This window comes from Peromyscus californicus, unplaced genomic scaffold (assembly GCF_007827085.1).
Source record: "Peromyscus californicus insignis strain IS unplaced genomic scaffold, ASM782708v3 Scaffold_21__1_contigs__length_65335640, whole genome shotgun sequence".
NCBI lineage: Eukaryota > Metazoa > Chordata > Mammalia > Rodentia > Cricetidae > Peromyscus > Peromyscus californicus.
The window spans coordinates 57,947,490-57,968,339 of record NW_026294514.1 but is presented as its reverse complement, the minus strand read 5'-3'; the positions used below and the strand labels follow the sequence as shown (position 1 = coordinate 57,968,339).

Sequence of the window (20,850 nt, the reverse complement as noted above, 5' to 3'; positions counted from 1 at the left end):
TTGTTGGAAGGCAGACAGGGTACTTTGGGAAGGGAGAGACCAAAGGCAATGATACAGGATCAGTACCTCTGATAATCGATCTAAGCACCAGTGAGTTAGCATTGTGTGGAACAGGAATGTATTTAATCTCTGAGGCTATAGGCAGAGCCTGTTTGGTTTTGTGTCCAATGAAGCTTTCCTGAGCACACTGAAAATGCTTGACTTTGCAGTTGTTACTGGGGAAGCATAATAGGACCTCGCTTCTAAAGAATCCATATTAAGCCAGCTGATGGTGGCACACGCCTTTAATCCCAGCACTCGGGAGGTAGAGCCAGGCAGATCTCTGTGAGTTTGAGGCCAGCCTGATCTACAGAGAGAGATCCAGGACAGGCACCAAAACTACACGGAGAAACCTTGTCTCAAAAAACCAAAAAAAAAAAAAAAAAAAGAATCCATATTAAAGTTTTAGGCAAATAGATGTGGTCCTCAGATAAGGCAAATTGCAAACTGGGTCATGGGTTAACCTGTCCTGTGGAACACAGCTATGAGATAGCCAGAGGTAAGTGGATGAGTTCAGCATTCCAAGTCCAGATGTTCCCAGAAACCAGGAGGGAGCAGTGGAGGATTAAGGACAATGTAGAGGGCACAGTGAGCTAGGTCACGGTCACCCAACCACAGCAAGGAAGTCACAATGCCCCAAGCCTGTCATGCTAAATAATATATAATATATAAATAAAAGATGGACTTTTGTATTTTATGATGTGTTTCTCCCCACTCCTTCTCTCCCTCCCTCACCCCCCGCCCCACACCTTTTCCCGGGGTCTCATTATGTTCCCAGACTGTCCTTACACTTTTGGGCTCAAGCAATCCTCCTACCTCAGCCAGCCAAGTAGGTGGGTCTCTTACATACCACTATGCCCGGGGTCAGCTGTTTAAACCTAAGTAGCTCACTTGGGAGTTGTGAGACAGTGGATGAGCCACACAGGGTAGATGAATAAATGCCTGCCATGGACACGGACCTCCAGTCCAATCATGATGGCAGACTGAGCAGGGGTGCTGTAGATGGGGTCCCATCACCCTAGCTGCTGATTCTGCAAGGATAAAGAGGAGGCTGTTGGGCTGTGCCCCGGAGAAAAGAGAGGCAGGCAGACTCCCGCCCATGTCCTCCGCTAAAGAGGAACATTCTGGTTATAGGTTTGGGTTTCCCCGTTTTGAAACGTTTATCCTGAAAATGTACAAACATCCAGCAAAGTGAAAACAGCCTTCGAGGAACCCCTGCCTCTCCTCCGCTGGATTGGGCATGGACATTGCAGAGCTTTTTCTCTCTCCCATGACCCTTCTCCAGCCTGCAGGCCGTGCACTAACCTATGCAGAATCCTGGGAGGTTCTAATATATTAGTAGGATGAGAAACTGGGTGGTATCCTAGGATTGCCTCAGATTCACATGTGAGCTTCGCCTCCCATGCTTGGCGGTGAAGGGAAAGCATTCCCAAACCATTGTCTTCTAGCTTCTGGGTGGGCTCAGACACACAGGCACTGGGGGAGGTCTGGGGAAGACCAGTGAGGAAGACACACACACACACACTCCCGCTCACACTCTCTCTTGTGTGTATATGTGTGTGTGTGTCTATCTGTCTGTCTCTCCCTCCCACCCCTACCCCTGCCCTCCCCGACTTTAGATAGCACCTCCTTCCACGGAAACACCTCTGCATCTTGGGCCTCCAAGTGACCTTCTGGGTCCTGACCTGTTGTCCCTCAGGCCTTGGCTACAATGAGTATCTAACTAACAGATGGTTTTGGTCCTTTGGGAAGCATGGCAGAGGCAGATCACTTGGGCAGAGATGGGTGGTGGACAGAGCCCACAAAAGAAGAAAGGGGAGCTGGTGTAGGAAGACAGAAGGCTTCTGGTGGCACAGAGTCTACCCCTGGAGAGAGAACCCCAGCCCACAGAGTCTACCCCTGGAGAGAGAACCCCAGCCCATGATGCTGAATGAGACAAGCAAGCAGCTGCGCTGGGCAGAAGCCACCAGGCTCTGTCTGGCCCTGGTATTTCTAGAAAAGCACTATTGTGGAGCTGCCTCCAGAGAGGGCTGAGGTTCACATACTGCAACAGATGCTGAAGGCGCTGAAGCAGAGGCTGCCGGCCAACTCCCGCCTCCAGCTTTCCAGCATGTTCTTTTGGAAGAAAGATCTAAGTGGTGCTCCGCCATATCCGCCTCAGCAGACTCATCCTTGGGGGGGAAGAAAATGCTGAAGTCACACATCTTGATTCCATCCTGAAGGAACTCCATGTGAGTGAGAAGTGAACAAGGGGGGAGCCGCTCGCCTTGGGATACTGATGTATATAATTTCAGTGCCAAAAGTCTCTTTGCTGTGGAAGTTTTTAAATAGCTGATGAGCCGCACGAGACCACAGCGGATGGGATCGTTAGGGCCCAGCTGGGATGAGTTAAATTATCTACACAGGACAGGGAAATACTTAAAGCAATAAATCTCCAGCGGTCGTCAATGGAACATGGGGAAGTTTCCTCTAAACTTGCCATCAGTTACCTGCTCCCCCACCGGGCCAAACCTCCCACTTGGATTTGGATGAACTATTCTTCCCAACTGGATATGATTTACATACAGTAAGACGCACTTGTTTGAAGCCTAGCTCAGTGAATCCTGACACTCTTGTGTAACTGAGACCAGCAAATGCTCTAAAATGCATACCACCACCTCAGCGAGATGCAAAACATTTCCTTCAGCCTGAGAGACATTTGCAAATTCTGTGGCAGCCCTTCTTGACCCTAACCCCAGGCAGCCGCACATCTAAACTGAAGATCAGATTTGCCCCCTAGAGACTCATAAACACACAACTATACTCTGTGACACCTGCGTCTCCTTCACATGGGGCGATGTCTGTGGGGCTCACTCGTCTGCTCTGCAAGGGCCTCAGCTTGCTTTTTCTATTGCAACATAGCCTCCATGATGAACACATGTGACAACGTGTTTGCCTGCTTGCTCACTGACAGTCGCTGGCTCGGTTTACACAAACACCGTGTACAAGCTTCATCTCTCCCAGAACCCACTTATATTTTAAGTTTTTTACTTTGTGGCAATTGTTAACTCATGTGTGGTAAGTAACAGAGGAATCTACAAGCCTTTGACCTGGCTTCTCTCAATGGCAATGTCTTACATAATACACAGCTGTGTGGTGCGCACGTGTGTGTGTGTGTGTGTGTGTGTGTGTGTGTGTGTGTGTGTGTGTGTGTATACAGCCACCTCCATCCTTTCGCATTAGTGGTCCGGGCAGCGCTATAAACCTCTGTATCTTAGTTAGGGTTCCTATTGCTGTGATGAAACACTATGGCCAAAATCGACTTGGGGAGGAAAGGGTTTATTTCACTCACAGTTCCTATAACAGTTCATCATCAAAAGTAGGGAGGGCAGGAACTCAGGCAGGGCAGGAACCTGGAGGCAGGGGCTGATGCAGAGGCCACAAAGGGATGCTATTTGCTCCCCATGGCTTGCCAGTCTGAGTTCCCACCAGCCCAGGGATGGCACCACCCACAGTGGGCTGGGTCCTCCGTATCAATCACTAATTAAGAAAAGTGCCTTGCACACTTGCCTACAACCTGATCTTATGGAGGCATTTTCTTAATTGAGGTTCCCACCTCTCAGATGACTTTAGTTGTGTCAAGTTGACATAAAACTACCCAGAATGCTCTGTAAACTTTTCACCCCCTGAATGGAATCAAGAGCCATGTGTCTATCATGCCATCAAACCCAACATTTTGATTCCTGTGGTCCTTGAGTAACCCCTAACATTGTAACCTGCTCATTTACAAGGAGAGTTTCACTTCCCTCAGTCTTTTGAAGATCCTGTGACAGATGAAGGGCAAATTAGAATCAAGAAGGTAGCAATACCTGCTCCAGAACCCGGCCATGTTGGAAGACAACAAGGAGTGAGTGTCCGACCTTTGAGAGAAAAACAGAGATCGGTGGGATTTCCCACCTACCACAGAACTCTAAGCAGGTCTCTCATCACAGGGGCTGGACACCTGTCACCACAGCTGGAGGTTTCACTAGCAGACATGACCAGTGGGCTGGGACAGCTCTGTGTTAATTGCTGTGTTGCCTGGCACCCTAGGTCTCTTGGGCCCTTAAAGCCCATGCAGTAACCAAACCAGCCAGAAGAGGGCACCAGATGCCTGGAGAAACCACCGTCTAGCCTGGGGAGACCTGGCCGTTAAAGCCTGCATCCAGAAGAAGAGGAAACCGCATAGGCAGGGGTCAGAAGGTTGTTGACCCTGAGGCACTGGCTCTTCTGGTCTCCTTCCCCTAAGGATAAGCAGGTATCTGGTGAGGGTGGAGGGGGATGTTCGGTTGCAGGGAAGAAAGCAGAAGTGAAGTGTGGTTGTTAAGATACATACCCTAGAAGAGGATGCTTGGGCCTGGGCCAGAAGAGGAAAGGGCATCTCAAAAGACAGAATATTAGAGGTCCAAGGGACATGTCCTGGTACCTGAAGGAGTTCAAGTGACTCTACCTGAGATCCTACGTCAGCATCACTAAATCAATGGCCTCCAGCCTCTCAGAAACCTTCAGTATCCCGGTGGCCTTTGAGGGGAATCTGTGAAAGAAAGAGGCACAAAAGCCATACTTGCCTCAGACTAGCCTGGGGGGGGATCCTGCTCCACCACGTACTGTCATAGGTTCTCTGGAAGGCCACAGCCTCCCTGAGCCTCAGGCCCTCCTCCATCAGTAAAGTATGATGTCATGCCCACAGGCCTGCTGTAGAGCTGAGGAGTCACAGAGGGGATGCCTAGTGCAGGGCCTCAAGCAGTGTGGGCCTGACAGCATCTGTGTATCACGGGAAGCCACTGTGAGCATCACAAGGGGGCGAACAACCCTCAGCTGGGACTGCAATGCAGAGGATGGGCTTGGCCTGATCCGGGGTGACACCCCTCTCAAGGTCCTTGGCTACTGCCCCCTTTGAGGCACACCATCTCCTGGAGTCCAAGGTCCTTTCTCCACTCCTGAGGAGGCCTTTCTCTTAGGATTATCAACTGCCCGTGTCTACAGTGTCTACTCCGAACTCACCTGGTCTAGAATTACCAGTAGAGGACCCGGACTCTGTTTACTTAACGGCAATTGCTGGGGCCAGACACGGGTGCTGAAAGCTTGGCTGTAACCATGTGGTGCTGAGAAACCCTGAACCGACCCCCCCGCCCAGACTCACCTTCTCCCCCAAATGCCAAGAGCCCAGATGGCCTATGGTGTGGCAGATGGCCTGGGATGTAGTTGACAGCTCACACCACTGCTACTCTCTAGAACTTTTAGATCACACAAGCCGGGGGCCTGGCAGCCCTAACAAGCTAGGCCTTACTGCCTCTCATCAATTGGCTATTTCAAAAGACACGTGATGATTAAAGGCAAAAAAATAAGATTAACCACGCTGGGGGAAGGAACAGATAAAGAGGTTTAGTGACCCCTAAAAGTCCATCTCCAGGCACTGTCGTGAGATTTAGGTTTAACCAGAGAGCAAGAAGCACAAAGAAATAAGCAGTCCCGACCAAGGTGGGTTGTCATCATCATCTGGGCTCCGCTCTCCTGAAAGGTGGTCTGACTAACTGTTCAAACTGAAATCTCTTCCTAGGAAGTAATGTCCTCCCTCTGGCTGGCCCTGGGGTCCCAGCTTTTTGCTTTTCCCAGCAGGTTCCTGGGAAATTCCTATTTCTTGGGGGTTTGTTTTAATATTCTGATAGCAAGGGGGCGGGGTGGGGGAGCATGAGTGTGTCTCTCTCTAGAATATCTACCCTCCTGCCAGGATGGGTACATGGCCAGCTGCTTTCTAATTAGGAATGCATATAAAACCCCAAAGTCCCAAGACATCCCAGGCCAGAAGTGCTCCTGGAGCCAGAAACTCCAATTTACCTTTCTCTGATCTCTTCTGCCTCCCTGACTCCAGCCGCAGGGGGCAATATCATCACCCCCGGCCTTGGCCTCTGTCTTCTCACTGGGCTCAGCCAACGAGGGGCCAGAGGACCTCGGTGGACAAAAGAAAGCCACGGTAGCCACCAGGTGTGGATGCACTGTGCCCCCCAGCTCTGTGGCAGCAGTCTCAGGGATACACTGTCCTGTCTCAGAACCTACACCCTCCTCTGTTCTTCTGGCTTTCAGGTGGGTGGCTTTTGCTGTGGCCAGATGAAAGGAGGGATCACCTCCCTCGCTTAGCCTTGCTATACCAAACCTTCACCAGGAGTCCCTGGGCAACACTTTCGCCCCGTCTCCATCTCAGGCTATGACTGGGATGCACAGATCAACCCCACCCCCACCCCATCAGGAGTCTTCAAGCATTGAACGGTCTTAGGCTCTGTCCTGCAGTGCGCTCACTTCTGTGAGGGCTTGACTCCATCCTGCTCCATCAAGGTGGATACCAGAAAAGGAGGAGATCTCAGGGCATTCAGAAGGATGCCCCATTGGAAAACCCCTGTGGTGGCCCTACCTCCCACTAGAAAACAATGCCTGCCCCTCCCCCCACTGCACCTACCCCCAACATCAACCTACATGCAGTGATGCCCTACCCGCCTCTAGAGGCTGGCCTGCAGGGGGCAGGACTTTCCCAGGGTCCCGGGCCCAGCCTTCCCAGCAGTAGCAGCTTCATGGAGAGATGGGGGCTTTCCTAGCCTTAGGTCCCCAGGAGGCTGTATGTGGGTGGGTCCCTGCAGGCCTAGAGGTCCCAGGATGTATATAGGAAATGGGCTGGGGATCCTGGTGATGGGAAATCCCCGCATTCCACCCCTACCAAGGGACTCCCCAAGCAGAGCTGGAATGGAACCAATGACTCAACAGTTCCTAGGCTCTGCAAAGCAGTCCCCTGGGCTGGCCAACAACCAAGGCCAGGACATCGAGAGCGGAGTCTGTCTGTTTGTTTAATTTAGTATTGGGAGGAGAGGGAGAAGGGGGGAGGGGATGGAGGAAAGGAGCGGGGAGAGGGACAGAAGGGAAGCGGGACAGAAGGGAAGGGGGACAGAAGGGAAGGGGGACAGAAGGGAAGGGGAATGGGGAGAACAAAATTGAGCACTAAGAAGTTTAGGGATGAGAACTATTGAGTGGGAGTACCAAGCTAGCAACCTGGTTATGACTTAGCATGGTTTCACTCTGAAGTGCAGGGCAGAGACAAGGATAGGCCACCAGAACATGGGGTGGTGGAACTAGGTTCCCCGATGAAGGTCTCCTAACAAAAGGCAACAGTGTCCCAGGAGTGGGTGGCCTGAAGCCCAGTGTCTTCCCCCACCCTCCTGGGTGGGCTCCAGGCCACCACCGCGGGGACAGACAGGGCGGGCGCCCTGCACAGAAGCCGCAGCCCTGCCCTTCAGGCCGTGTGAGTCACTGTGGCTGGCTGCACACCAAGAGGCTTCCAGGGAAGCCAGGACGGGAAGGAGGGGACACAGATGGGGGACCCTGGAAGGTGAGGGAGGCGGAGGGTGAGAGGCTAAAACACGACTTTACCATCACTAAGAAAGGTGTCGAGGGGCCTGGGAAGGTGTCTCTGAATTAAACACAGGAGACTGGACAGGGGCTGGTTCCGGTCAGCTGACTGTGACAGGTGACCGCCCTCCTGCCTGCGGGTGATGGTTTGGCACTGCGCCCCAGGTCCACCAGCTGTGGCTCTGTCGCCCCCTCTCGGTATGGAGGAGTCACAGCAGGACACTGCTTTCATCCTGCCCAGGACTGGGTCCCTGAGGCCAGCCTGGGGAGAATCCCCTCTGTACAATCCCAGGAGGGCCCTGCCAGTAAAGGATGTCAATGGGGCCTGGTACAGACTTACCGTCCTTATAGGGGATGTCGGGGACCGGTCCTGCAGGGTGTCCCAGACCCTCATCTCTGGCACACAGCGAATGAAAGACTTTTAGGAAGGACTCAGGGACGGAGAAAAGAAAGCAAGCAAGAGAGAAGGGTAAGGATGCAATTCCAGCCTTCGGGAGGCTGAGGCAGGAGAATCACAAAAGGTATCTACAAGACAAATATTAATCCCTTGTATCTTAAGCCAGGCAGGCAGAAGTTCTGTCTTCACACCTTTGCTTCCTGGGGACCGTTTTGGAAGGAAACCACCTTACTTGATAGTTGTGAGCCTGACAGAGCACAAAGATCCACCTTCCTCCTACTCATCTCCAGAGTCAGCTACATTAACCTCCATGCCCACCTGACAGCGGCTTACATCGGCTGCTAATTTTGTTCCCATAGCAAGAGGTTTAGAGATGGACTGTCTACTGAGAAGACAGCTCAGTGATATAATAGGTGTCCAAACCTGTCCTTCCATTCAAGATCCTTATCTCTTTCTCCTGAGGGAGGCTTACACTTGTCTCCTCCTGGTTGCCAGACACTTTCCAGAGCTCTAGACCACTACCCCTATATGGTGATATATTGTGCACCCCAATAAAGCTTATCTGGGGATCAGAGGACAGAGCCAGCCACTAGATTAGACATAGAGGCCAGTGCACACACTCTTAATCCTATCACTCGGGAGGCAGAGGTCCGTTTGGATCTCTGTGAGTTCGAGGCCACACTGGAAACAGAGTCAGGCAGTGGTGGCACACACCTTTAATCTCAGGACTTGAGATCTCATGTCTTTCTTCCTTGCTTGGGAAGGACACACACCTTTAATCCCAGGAAGTAATATGGCAGGACACAGAAAGGTCCTGCCATAGTAAGACGTGAGGAAACAGGAAGTTGTTCTCTTGAGCTAAGGTTTTGCTGGAGGTAAGACGTGGCTGGCTTTCTCTCTGATCTTTCAGCTTTCACCCCAATATCTGGCTCTGGTTTTTTTTTTAATTAATAAGACCATTTAGCAATTCAAGTTACACCCCTATCTAAGTTTCAGGCCAGAGGAAGCGAAAGAAACAGAATGGCAAAGAACTTTCTCTAGTGAAGGGGTCCCCAGTGGCCTCTCCCCACCCCCCACCTTCACTGTACAGAAATGGGTCCCATGTATCCTACTACAAGAGCGATGGAGACACACAGACTTTCCTCCAGCTGTGTCCCTCCCCTGCACGGAACCGGACTCGTTAGTTCAGAAGGGACATGGCCATTGGTGGACACTGCATGGTGCTATCCTGTGCTATGCTTTGCCTCCAAGGTGAAGCCTGAGATTTCCACTATGTAGACAGAGTAATTGAGGCACAGTATGATTGAAATTCTTCCCCAAGATGGCACAGCTAACGGGTGATACTTTGGCCTCCTTGCTTTAGGGGTTAATAGTTGATTGCTTGATGGTTTGAAATCGACTGTTGGGCTATTTTATGATATAGGTTTGTGAGGCGCATTTATGATAACTGCCATAAAGTCTGTGTTGGTGAGACCTTTCACCACTATGACAAGAGCTGAGGAAGTAACGTAAATAAGGGAAGATTTAGTTAGTGTGGCTCCAAGTTCCAGAAGTTTCTGTCCAGCCACTTGACTCCATTGCTCCATGAGGCTGAGCTCTGTGGTAGGGAGAACATTTTAAAGTCATTCACCTTGAAGACAGGAAACAGAGAGGCAGATGGATGGTGGCACCAGGTACACTTTCCTCTGCTAGGCTCTGCCTCCTGACATTTCCCGAACCTCCTAGAATGGTGCCACCAGTTTGGGACCAAGCTTTCAACAGATTGACATTTCATATTCAAACTTTGTCATGATTCCAGCATCTGGTGCATCTAAGTACTAGGTCCTACTGACTGTCCCTTTTGTCCAAATGTTGTCCTGCCTCTGGATACAGCCAGTAACTTTGCCCTGTCTCCTGGTCGTTTGGGCTGTTGCATCAGGAGACTTGAGCTGGACAAATCTTCTGTATTGGCAGTCAGTTACCCTGTGTAGTGGTAGGTTAGTGTATTGGCAGTCAGTTATGCTGTGTAGTGGTAGGTTAGTGTATTGGCAGTCATTACCCTGTGTAGTGGTAGGTTAGTGTATTGGCAGTCAGTTACCCTGTGTAGTGGTAGGTTAGTGTATTGGCAGTCAGTTACCCTGTGTAGTGGTAGGTTAGTGTATTGGCAGTCAGTTACGCTGTGTAGTGGTAGGTTAGTGTATTGGCAGTCAGTTACCCTGTGTAGTGGTAGGTTAGTGTATTGGCAGTCAGTTACCCTGTGTAGTGGTAGGTTAGTGTATTGGCAGTCAGTTACGCTGTGTAGTGGTAGGTTAGTGTATTGGCAGTCGTTACCCTGTGTAGTGGTAGGTTAGTGTATTGGCAGTCAGTTACCCTGTGTAGTGGTAGGTTAGTGTATTGGCAGTCAGTTACGCTGTGTAGTGGTAGGTTAGTGTATTGGCAGTCGTTACCCTGTGTAGTGGTAGGTTAGTGTATTGGCAGTCAGTTACCCTGTGTAGTGGTAGGTTAGTGTATTGGCAGTCAGTTACGCTGTGTAGTGGTAGGTTAGTGTATTGGCAGTCAGTTACCCTGTGTAGTGGTAGGTTAGTGTATTGGCAGTCAGTTACCCTGTGTAGTGGTAGGTTAGTGTATTGGCAGTCAGTTACCCTGTGTAGTGGTAGGTTAGTGTATTGGCAGTCAGTTACGCTGTGTAGTGGTAGGTTAGGTTCTCACATCAATGACAACTCTCCCTTTGGGGATCTTGCCATCTTATCTGTGTCTACTCTCTTACCTTATTCTCTTCCTTCTGGTGTTTCCTGAGGGGACAGAGGATACTCCCCTGGGCCGCATATTGTCGTTAGGTAAGCTTCTGGGGAGTCAGAAACCACTGGACCCCAGTCCTTTATGCCACTAAATGGAAGGCAGGGGGCATATGGATTCCCCCATCTGTGAAGAGAGGAAACTGGACCCCCAAGCCAGGTTCTGAAGCAGGGCTAAGGTAGCCTGTTGTGGTCACTGCTCATCATAGTCCCTCCCAAATGGCTGAGGGACGTGGGGAATTCTTTGTGTCACTTTTTATTGAGATTGCTTCAACAATTTTAAAATTGCTTCTAATTTTAAAGTATTCTCTTAAAAAACACAAACTCTTTGACTCAGATTAAAATTCCAAATTTCGATTTTATTTTAGAGATACTGCTTGCTCTAAGTGTGTAAGTAGAGGAGTGATCACATCTGCACCATATAAATCACCATAAATACAGAATGTTGGTAGGATGATATTTGTGGAAGAACTATCTTTAAAAATCATCTGTCCATCAGTAGACAGCTCGCAGTCATGCTGTGCATGTCCTGTAGTCATCAGAAAAGATGACACAGCTTTCTGCTGACTGTAGTGAATGTTTCCCAGGAGCTCACCACATGGCAGACTCCACTGTGTACTGTGTGTGCTGAATCCAAAGAACTTACTGCACTGATTTTGTTAATCCCTCCACCAGGTGTGGACGAGCACTGAGCCTGATGGAGGCAGCCTGCCCAGGGTGAGGCAGCCAGAAAGTCATGCTTCTCCCAGGAACCCCAGTCAGCCAACTGCTTAACCACACACACACACACACACACACACACACACACACACAGAGTGTGCCATACACTCAGTCCTGTGCACACATACACACAGAGTCATATACTCATTCATATACACACAGAGAGTCATATACTCAGTCATGCACACATGCACAGAGTCATATACTCAATTATATACACACACACAGTCATATATTCAGTCACATACACAGAAAAAGAGAGTCATATACTCAGTCATGCACACACACACGCACGGTTGTATACTCAATCATATGCACACAGAGAGAGTCACACTCAGTCATACGCACACACAGAGTCAAACACTCAGCCATATACACAGTCATATAATCAGCCATGTACACATGCACAGAGTCATATCCTCAATCATATGCACCCTGAGAGAGTCACACTCAGTCATATACTTAAGTCATATGCACACACAGAGTCATATACTCAATCATATACACACATACATGCACACTCATACACACGGAACAAGTCAGAAACATCACATAAATCATCAATGACCATTGCTTTTAGAGACTGGGCTTGAGAGCAGGAGGAATTTGACCTTTTATTCTTTATATTTCGTGCCATAGATCTTCACTTTAATGTATACCACCTTGAATCCATCTAAAAGTTTTCAAGGTCTTTAATTTTTTAAAGATTTATATTATTGGTTGTGAGCCTAGCCTTTAACGGCTGAGCCATCTACACAGAGAAACGCTGTCTTGAAAAACAAACAAACAAAAAAGATTTATTTATTTTTATTGTATGTGTGGTGTTTTTCCTGCATGTGTATATATGTACCTCCTGCATGCCCAGTGCCCACAGAGACCAGAAGGGGGTGCCAGACAGACCCTGGATGACTGTGAGTTACCACATGAGTGCTGGGAATGGAATCTGTGTCCTCTGTAAGAGTAACAAGTGCTCTTAAACACTGAGCCATCTCTCCAGCCTTGTTAATACTCAAAAAAACTAGTTCACATAAGTGAGCACTGAAGTAGAAAGAAACTTAAGTCTTCACAATCGCAATCCTAACTTGGAAGTATTACGTTTTCACACAACAGCAAGGTGTACAATAAGGTCATTCGGACACAAGAACAGCGCCTTGGCTGTGAAGGCTGCTGAGCCTGTGAGGTTCTGGGATCACACACACCAGATGGTCGTCAATAATAGCTCCACTCTTAACTTCAACCAACCCTCTGGAACACCACCACCCCACTACACACACACACACACACACACACACACACACACACACACACACACACACACACTATGTGACTTCTGAAAGCTCTCTGCAGATGACCTAGCACGACCTCTAAGGTTCCCTTTCCTCTCCCGCTAAGGGACAACAGACAATACTATCACATCTGTCCACCCTGCAGCTGTCTATTTTTTATGTCCCTGTCTCTATTTTTGCGGACACCAGAACTGAGTTGGAAAAGTTGTCCCTAAAGAACAGAGGTCACTGTTTGTTTGAGACAGGGTCTCTCTCTGTAGCTCAGGCTGGCCTGGCTGGAACTCAATCCTAGCACAGGTTGGTCTGAAACTCTCAGCAATCCTCCTGCCTCTGCCTCCCAAGTGTTGGGTTTTGTGTGTGAACCACCACACACCTGACTAAGCATATTTCTTGTTTAATCGTTTCTAAATAGAGCAATGGGGAGCCAGGTTAGAGTACTCTGACGCTGTTGGGCTAGAGAGAAGCTGGCTGGCCTTGAAGCTGCCTGAAGCCTGCAAAATGCATTGGCTCTCACCCTGATCTGGAGACCTTTCCCATCACCATGTCTCTCTACTCTACTTGCAGATCTCTGGGTGGAGAGCAGCCGACCAGAGACCTACTGGACTTTTTTGAGTAGTTAAAGCCCGTCTCATTTCCTGATGGTTGGACTGCCCATTGAGGGGTTTTCTGGGTCCAGTTGCATCCTGCAATCTGAGGCCCTGGGGGATGCACAACTCTGGCTGGAAACCCTGGGCTCACAGTCTCACTGACTAGTTGGTGACTCTGGGTAGGGCGCTTTTCTGAGCCTCAGTGTCCTTATCTGTGACGCCATCTCCTTGAAGAGTTAGAATGGGTATTCCAGGAAATGCAGCGCTCCCTGAGGACGTGCTTCTCTGAGGGACCTGGGTGGAGAGGTAGAACTGGCTCTTCCCATCCTCCCCGCCCTCTCTCCCACAACCAGTTTGGGGGACGAGGAGGCTCTGTCCTCCACACTGCACTGGCGCCTCTCAGGAGGTCCCCTGGCTTTGGCTCTGCGACTGGCCTGCCAGAGCACCGGGGATGCACAGCACGGTGATCCCAGAGCTGGGCGGGACAGGGAGTAGCCATGTGATCTGAGCTGGCGGCAAGCTGGGCAGGTCCTGTGCCACAGCTGCCTGGCTCCCTGCACTCCGCTCTGTCTAACTCAGTGCACCCTGACCCAACACGGGCCTCGGTGCTCGGGGTTTCTCTCTCAGGACCTAAGGGCAAGGAGCAGAGCCCAGGACTCAAGAGCCAAAGCCAGGGGCTGAGAGTTCCCAGGAGCGAGGCTGGTGAGTGCATGGAGAACTTGGAGCTTGCAGGACCCCCGTGAGAGGGAACCCAGCTCAGGGAGGGTGCAGTTCCACCCTCTGGCTTAGGTCCTTGCTGGTGAGGAGAGTGCTCATTCAGCAAACCCCAAACTCTAGACTTCTTCTGGATGCCTCGATCACAGTGGGCTAAATCCTTAGGGAGCCTGTTTGGTGTTAAACAGTTGGTTTTAATCAAAAGCCTCGTTTGAGGTAAAAAGCTGGCGCCCCGGGAGACTTGGACTGGAGCCCAGGGTGAGAGGCTGTTTGGAGAGAGACTTCCTCCTGGCTGCCCAGCTGGTCTTGAACAAGCAAGAGGAAAGAAAAAGATCCGAGCACGAAGGAGGCACATGCCCTCCTCCAGACCGCTGACAGCACCAGATTTAGTGGAATTTTTTTTTTCTGGACCATAGGTTCCCTGGGTCCACCTCCTTGTTGTGAAGATATGGAAAGGAAGGTGGGTGGGCTGTAGGTGTGGCCGTCATCTCCACCACTGTTTCCAAGCCTGTGAGGGAGCTGAGTCTCACAGACCCAGGGAGATTTCACAGAGGGTACACCTGTATCCTACTGACCTGAACTAAAAACGCAGCTCTTTGCTTTCATCTGAAATGGGTTGGCAAGTTTACCTGTCCTGTTTTCTTGCAGTGTGGTTGTTCAAGTGTCTTTAGGAGGGCTTTGTGTGATAATGAGGGTTCAAGACTTCAGTAGATGCCCAGGCTATAAATTCTCAGGAAAAGGGATGCTCTGAAAAGATCAGGAGTAGCTGGGCAGTGAGGCTGCTGCACCCCTGGGTGCTTGATGGCTCCTTACTGGATGCATCATTTGACACCCATCCCCCAATGGATTACTGGGCCTTAGCAATACACAGCTTTCCTGGCCATGAGCACCACCCCTGCCCAAGTCTCCAAGGTGTCACTTTATAGAATCAAGCAGCACCAGGTAGGGGAAGGGGAGACATGCTCCTCCATCTCATCAGTGTCCCATCTCCATACTGGGGACCGCGGCAGGTGCCTCACGGGACTGAGAACCTGGTCCAGGCACGTGCACAAGAAGTCGGTGGGTCTTCCTGATTGAAGCTTTAGTGGCCATGAGAAGATGCTGAGCATTGAGGGGGGTGGGGAGGAAGCTGGGGAGGGGCAAAGAGGTGCGTGTGCCCTGGTCAAGCGTTTAAAGCACCTTTTAGGGCTCCCTAGCATGTTCTTTTCAAAAGCAACTTCTGAAAGATGCCCCACACATACACATGTGTATACCCTGTACCCTACCGCCTTGGTGCCTCTTAATTCTAAGCTCCCAGCATCATGCTGGGTTAGAGATGACCAGAGAGGCCATGGAGCCCAGCCTTTCATGGTTGAGACAGGGAGCCTGAGATCTTGAGAAGAGGGACCAGTCCGCAGCAAAGCTGGCTATGACTGAACTGGGGTGGAAGCCCAGTTGCAGGCCCTGCAGCTGTACTTGGTTTAGCTCTTGCCACAGCCTGGACCAGAGGCTTTGCATGCAGGTCAGAATCAATGACCATGGGTAAGTGAGGCTCCCGAAAGATCCAGCTAGAAGTGATGGCAGGCACCACCACCACCACCACCCCTGCTCATAAGAGCCTTCCCAGGGCTTTACTGGCATCTGGCACTTCTGCGGGGGAAGTGAGTGCTTCTGGGTGGCAGTATGCTCCTCCTGTTTCTGGAGGCTGGAATCACCAGGACCCGTGTGGTGTGAGCCCTGTCCACACACATAACCACACCCAGAGGCTCTGGAGACAGCCCCCAAGGGGTCATAGCTGGTACATCTGCTTACACTTTTATCAACAGGACCTGCCTGGTCCACACAGCGGGTATCCCTGCCCCTGTCAGCTGGCATCTGCTGAGTTGTTCCCCGATTGTTTGCTCACAGTCACTGATGTGCCAGCTTCTGGGCAGATGGCCCTAGAAGTAGATAAGCCAGGTCTTTGTCTACAAGTTCCCTTTCAATGCGACCGAAAGCGCATTGAAATCTCTAATAGCTAAAGACAACATTCCCTTGAAACTCTGCGGTTGGGTCTGAGTGGTCCCCCTTAGCTTTGATCTCTCCTTCCTGCTGGCCGCTCTTTCTGATGCCTCCCCGTTTCCCAGTATAATCATTAAGTAACTGGGGACAGCTGGCATCTGGGTGATTTGAAATAGGATTAAAGCCACCACTGAGCAGTGGAGCAGAGAGAACTTCAGAGTGCTTTGGGGCTCAGGAAGCTCGTGACTGGGTTATCAGCACAGACAAGGAACAGTCAGAGCCCAGAGGCATAGTCCTGCCTTAACACACACCCATCCCCTGCTGCCTAGCCAGGCACAGGGCAGCCTGGCCCCTCCATGGGTCTGGCACATTCCCTGTCCCTCACTATTGCAGGTACAGACTTGGGAGCAGACTCATTCGTGAGGAGCAAGCCAAGCGGGGATGATAGGGGAGCACTGACTTGCTGGAGGCTGCAGACCAAGGGGCTGCCCTTTCACCCACTTCAAGTGCCCATGTCCTATGCTGGCCTGGGCTGGGCAGTGAAGCTCTCAGCGTGCCCTCAAAATGCCACTGACTTGGTTTGTGCAATTTTAAAATACTGGCATCAAACCAATTCTTCAGTTGATTTTAGATTATTTTCTAGAAATAGTTATTTTAGTCAAGCTTTATGCCCTGGCCTTGTATCGATTCACTAAATGGGAGGGGTTTATTGTGGTAGGTAAAGATGCATACCATGCTGGGGACACTGGCTCTCAGCCTCTAATTGTCCAATGATACACTCAACAAGTGTTGTCCTGTAGTAGTACACCCTCCGAAGTTTCCATCAGACAGACTCAGAAAATGCTCTCCCTAGAGCCTCCTGCACTCAAGGACATGGGACTCGATCTAAAAAAGGGCATCAGAGGAAAACTTCATAGGGCTTCCAAGTCATAAGGTGCCAACACGTTGTTCTTAGCTTAGCAATGGGTGTGGGTGTGTGTGCTTTCCAAACACTGAATTCCACCCCTCCTGGATCTCGTAAACAGAGCAAAGTGAACTTGGGATCATTCATAGATCCTCCAAGATGTGCTTTGTCGAGACAGATTTCCCAACTCGGTGTGGGGCGCAGAGCTCCTGCCCCTCCGCACTGCTTCCCCTACATGTCTAGCAAGGATCTACCCTCGGCTTCACTGCTGAGGGCCAGCCATGCTGTCCTGCCACCTGTCTGGACCCTTCTCCTGCCTCATCCTGAGCAGCAAGCATTCAGACTCCACTCAGGCTCAGCAAACTCCCCGGCCCTTTTCCTCCTCCTAGCTTCATAGGAAGAGAAACAGCCTCAACCTGGGCTGGGGGGGGGGGGGGTGCAGGTCATCAGTATGCCATGGTCTCAACTGGGCTGGAGGAGTGCATGTCATCAGTATGCCATAGTCTCAACTGGGCTGGAGGGGTCCATGTCATCAGTATGCCGTGGCCTCTGGATTTGGTACTGATGTGTCAATATTGTTGTACATCCACTTACTAGCACTGAGCATCCTCTGAGAAAATATAATGACAAATATGTATGAGGATTCCTTGATACAAACTCATTACTTTGTGTGCTAATCTAAAAAATTAATTTTTAAAAAAGAATTCAAGCTATGAGGATGAGAAAGAGGTGGCTTCCCCTCTGGCTTTCCCTTCACACTCAGGAGTTAAATGCCCATGGACTTTGACTTCTACTTCAGGAGGTGAGGCGGGGAGAGCCCTCAGCTGAGGGTCATGCTGCTCATCTGCTCCAAGAATAGAACTTGAGTGAATACGGGCCCGTTAAGACACTTGCTTTAAAATGATGAGAATTCAGAATGAATGAGCTCCAGTCACCCGTCTACTAAGAACTTCTTGTTCTGTTCTTTAGAAGCCAGACACCACGTGTTCTGAGGGGGGCGCCTGAAGAATGCACTGGCTCCTTGCGGCCCTTTCCAGCCCATGCCAACCAGGCACCCTCTAAATACATTCCTCAAAATCACCACTGTGCTGGAGATTGGGAATATTGAGGAGTGAGTGAAAAAAATATTGAGAAATTATCTTTCACCAATGTGAAGACCCAGAATGTTGGGGGCTATTCTGGTTGGCAGCCACACAGAAAGTTGGGGGGGATTACTCTGCTTGGCAGTGGTGGACTTTGGAAATTCAGTTTAATAACATCTGCCTTCTTGTTATTAACCTGTTATTTCTCACTTTTCTGCTTGCTGTGGAAAAAATACCTGAACAAAGGCCACTCAAGGAAAGGTTTAGTTTCGTTCACAGTTTGAGGATGGCATGGGGGGGGGGCATGTCAGTGATAGTGACTGTAGCTGTGACAAGTGACAACTGGTCACATTGCACCCACAGCCAGGAAGCAGAGATGGACGCTCACATTGAGCTCAATTTCTCCTTTTGATTCAGTCCAGGACCCCAGCATGTGGGATGGTGCTGCCCACATTCAGGGTGGGTCTTCCTTCCTCCATTAACCTTCTCTGGAAATGCACCCACAGACACACCCAGAGGTGTGTCTCCTAGGTGATCCCGAATCCAGTCAGGCTGACAATGAAGATTAATCCTCACAGCCTTTTTTGTTGCTAGTTTTGAATTTTTTTGTGAGACATACATATCTCACTATGTAGCCCAGGCTAACCTCCAACCAGAGGTCCTCCTGCCTCAGCCAACTGCGTGCTGAGGCTATGGGCCATAATTAACCTCTGTGTGGCCAAGTTAAAAAGTACTTCTCTGGTATAGAACCAGTTCCTCTGAAATGTTCATACTGACTGCTTCTGACTGTTTGGTGGCTCTGAAGGAGGGTGTATCTCAGAATTTGAAAGCAAGATGGAGACTTCCAGGTGGTTTGCAGGTTCCCCATGAGAGCACCTGATTGGTCCCTTTCTCTATTATTTCCAAGAAAATAGGTCAAATCCTTAAGGAAGACTTGCCAGGCTCTCCCAGTGCTATTCAACTCTCAGTTACCCAAAACAGGTCTTTCTGACATCTAAACACAGCCCTCTCAAAGACTATATGGTTTCTGAGCCAGCTGGACTAAGGGTCACCCATGGGCTTCCCAAAATGACCTGCTGCAAACAGTGAGGAACATAGAAAGGACCTACGTACCAGAGGCAGAGTTACTGTCCCCCTGGAGCTTAACAGTCACATGACCTCACTGACCACTAGGAAGTATGAAGAAACTTCAGAAGGGTGGAAGTAGGGAGTGACCAGCAAAGGAGTAGAGCCCACCATGTGGTCAGAGACACCCTCTGTCGGCCGTGGGTAGAGCTGTGCCATGCACTCAGTGAGGATGCATGAGGAAAGGTCCTCCACTGTCAGTGATGCCCAGACAGAGTGTCACATTGATATGACCTGTGAGAACCGTGTGGCATCTCTATCCAAAAAGCCAATATGAGAGCATCCCTTCTCTGCTCCTCTACACCATCACCATCATTGGCCTGCCTCACACCCATTGCCCACCCCGCAGTGGTCCTGTCACAGAGCATGCAGACTGAATCTGTTAGTAACTACTAAATAAATGACCCCCAACCCATAGTATTGACACCCACAGGAATCTGTAGACTAGCTCAGTCCACTCTAACATGCTCACAGCTGCCTGAGGAGCTGGCCAAAATGCAGCTTCCTGGTCTGCAAGGCTGGGCAGAGCCGGAGAACCTTCATCCTAACCAACTTCTAAAGCAGGCTGCCAGTGTGGACCACACTTAGAGTAATGTCCCCAGGTTCTGCCATCTTTCGGTCTGACATCTGAATTTTTCTTTCTGTGTCCATTAACATTGACGTTAGCAAGGATATCAGGTTTGGAGAACTTCAAAATCTGAAGTTTCCATGTGAAATCCGTGTGAAGGTACAAAAACATAACATCAAAACTCAGGAGCCTAAGGCAGGGGGATTGAGAGTTTCATTCTAGTCTGGGTCACACAGCAAGACTATGCCTGAAGCAAAATTAATTAATTTATTTTATTTTGATTAATTAATTAATTAGTTTTGTTTAAATTAATTAATTAATCAAAAATCTGGTTTGACTTCCACTCCCTTGGGTCATCTAGAAACACAGCACACCAGTACACTCAGGGCCTTGCTTCTCTGACTGCAAGGGAACCATCCAGAATCCCAGGAGTCCTGGCTGTTGCCATTGTCAGGTGACCCTAACACGCACTGGGCACGAGAATTCCCACTGGACAGTCCCTCAGCTGACCTCTTCCAGTGAGCAACATTTGCAGCCCTAACCATCTTGCCCATTCAAGTGTTCTTCCTTTAGTCTCACTGTGAGCCCTGCGTGAATATTCCTGAAGCAAGCACATTGGGCGTCATACTACGATGACATTCCTATGGGGGTCTCTCTGCCATGTGACAACCCTAAGCAAGCAGGCCCCACCCCAGAAGACATAAATCTTTCGGACGATGAGGAATCGTCTCACTGTTCCTATGGCGTTTGTTACTTCTTGTTATGAAAAATGCAACTTAAGGAAGGAAAAATTGATTTTGGGCTCAAAGTTGAAGGACACAGTCCATCATGTGACTAGTCTGGTGGCGGGAGCATCTGGCAGGTGGTCACATAGAGTCCACAGTCGTGATGAGGACAGAGATGAATGCTGGTGGTCAGCTCTCTTTCTCCTTTGTCCATTTTCTTCAGTGAGGGACCCCAGCCTATGGGATGGACTGCCTACACCCAGGGTGGGTCTTTCCTCCTCAGCTAAACCTCGTGTAGATAGACCCAGAGGTGTGTCTTCTAGATAATTTTAAATCCAGTCACATTGACAGTGGAGGGTAGCCATCATGCCTGCGTGGGGGGCCGGTCTCCAAAGCACCCCTGCTCTCGGAGACCAGCATTCTCAGCTCTGAAGGTCGTGGGGAATGGCCCCAGGGACTCAGAGACGGACCAGACTTGACTTGTTTTCCTCTCTTCCGAGCAAATGTAATGGGGAGCCATGGGCACTCACCTCACA

At 50.0% G+C, this 20,850-nt stretch overlaps 1 protein-coding gene across 3 annotated transcripts in view; it reads left to right on the top strand.

The window, feature by feature from the left end:
* Positions 1-4,191: 4,191 nt before the first annotated feature.
* Mlph (melanophilin) overlaps positions 4,192-20,850 on the top strand; it is a 54,948-nt gene continuing 38,289 nt past the window's right edge. For 2 of the 3 annotated variants that reach the window (XR_008220939.1, XM_052750443.1), the window contains exon 1: positions 13,748-13,918. The gene's annotated coding sequence lies outside the window, so the exon portion shown is untranslated. Of the gene's footprint in view, positions 4,316-13,747; positions 13,919-20,850 lie in introns of those variants that run through there. The other variant, XM_052750444.1, reaches the window with a different exon arrangement.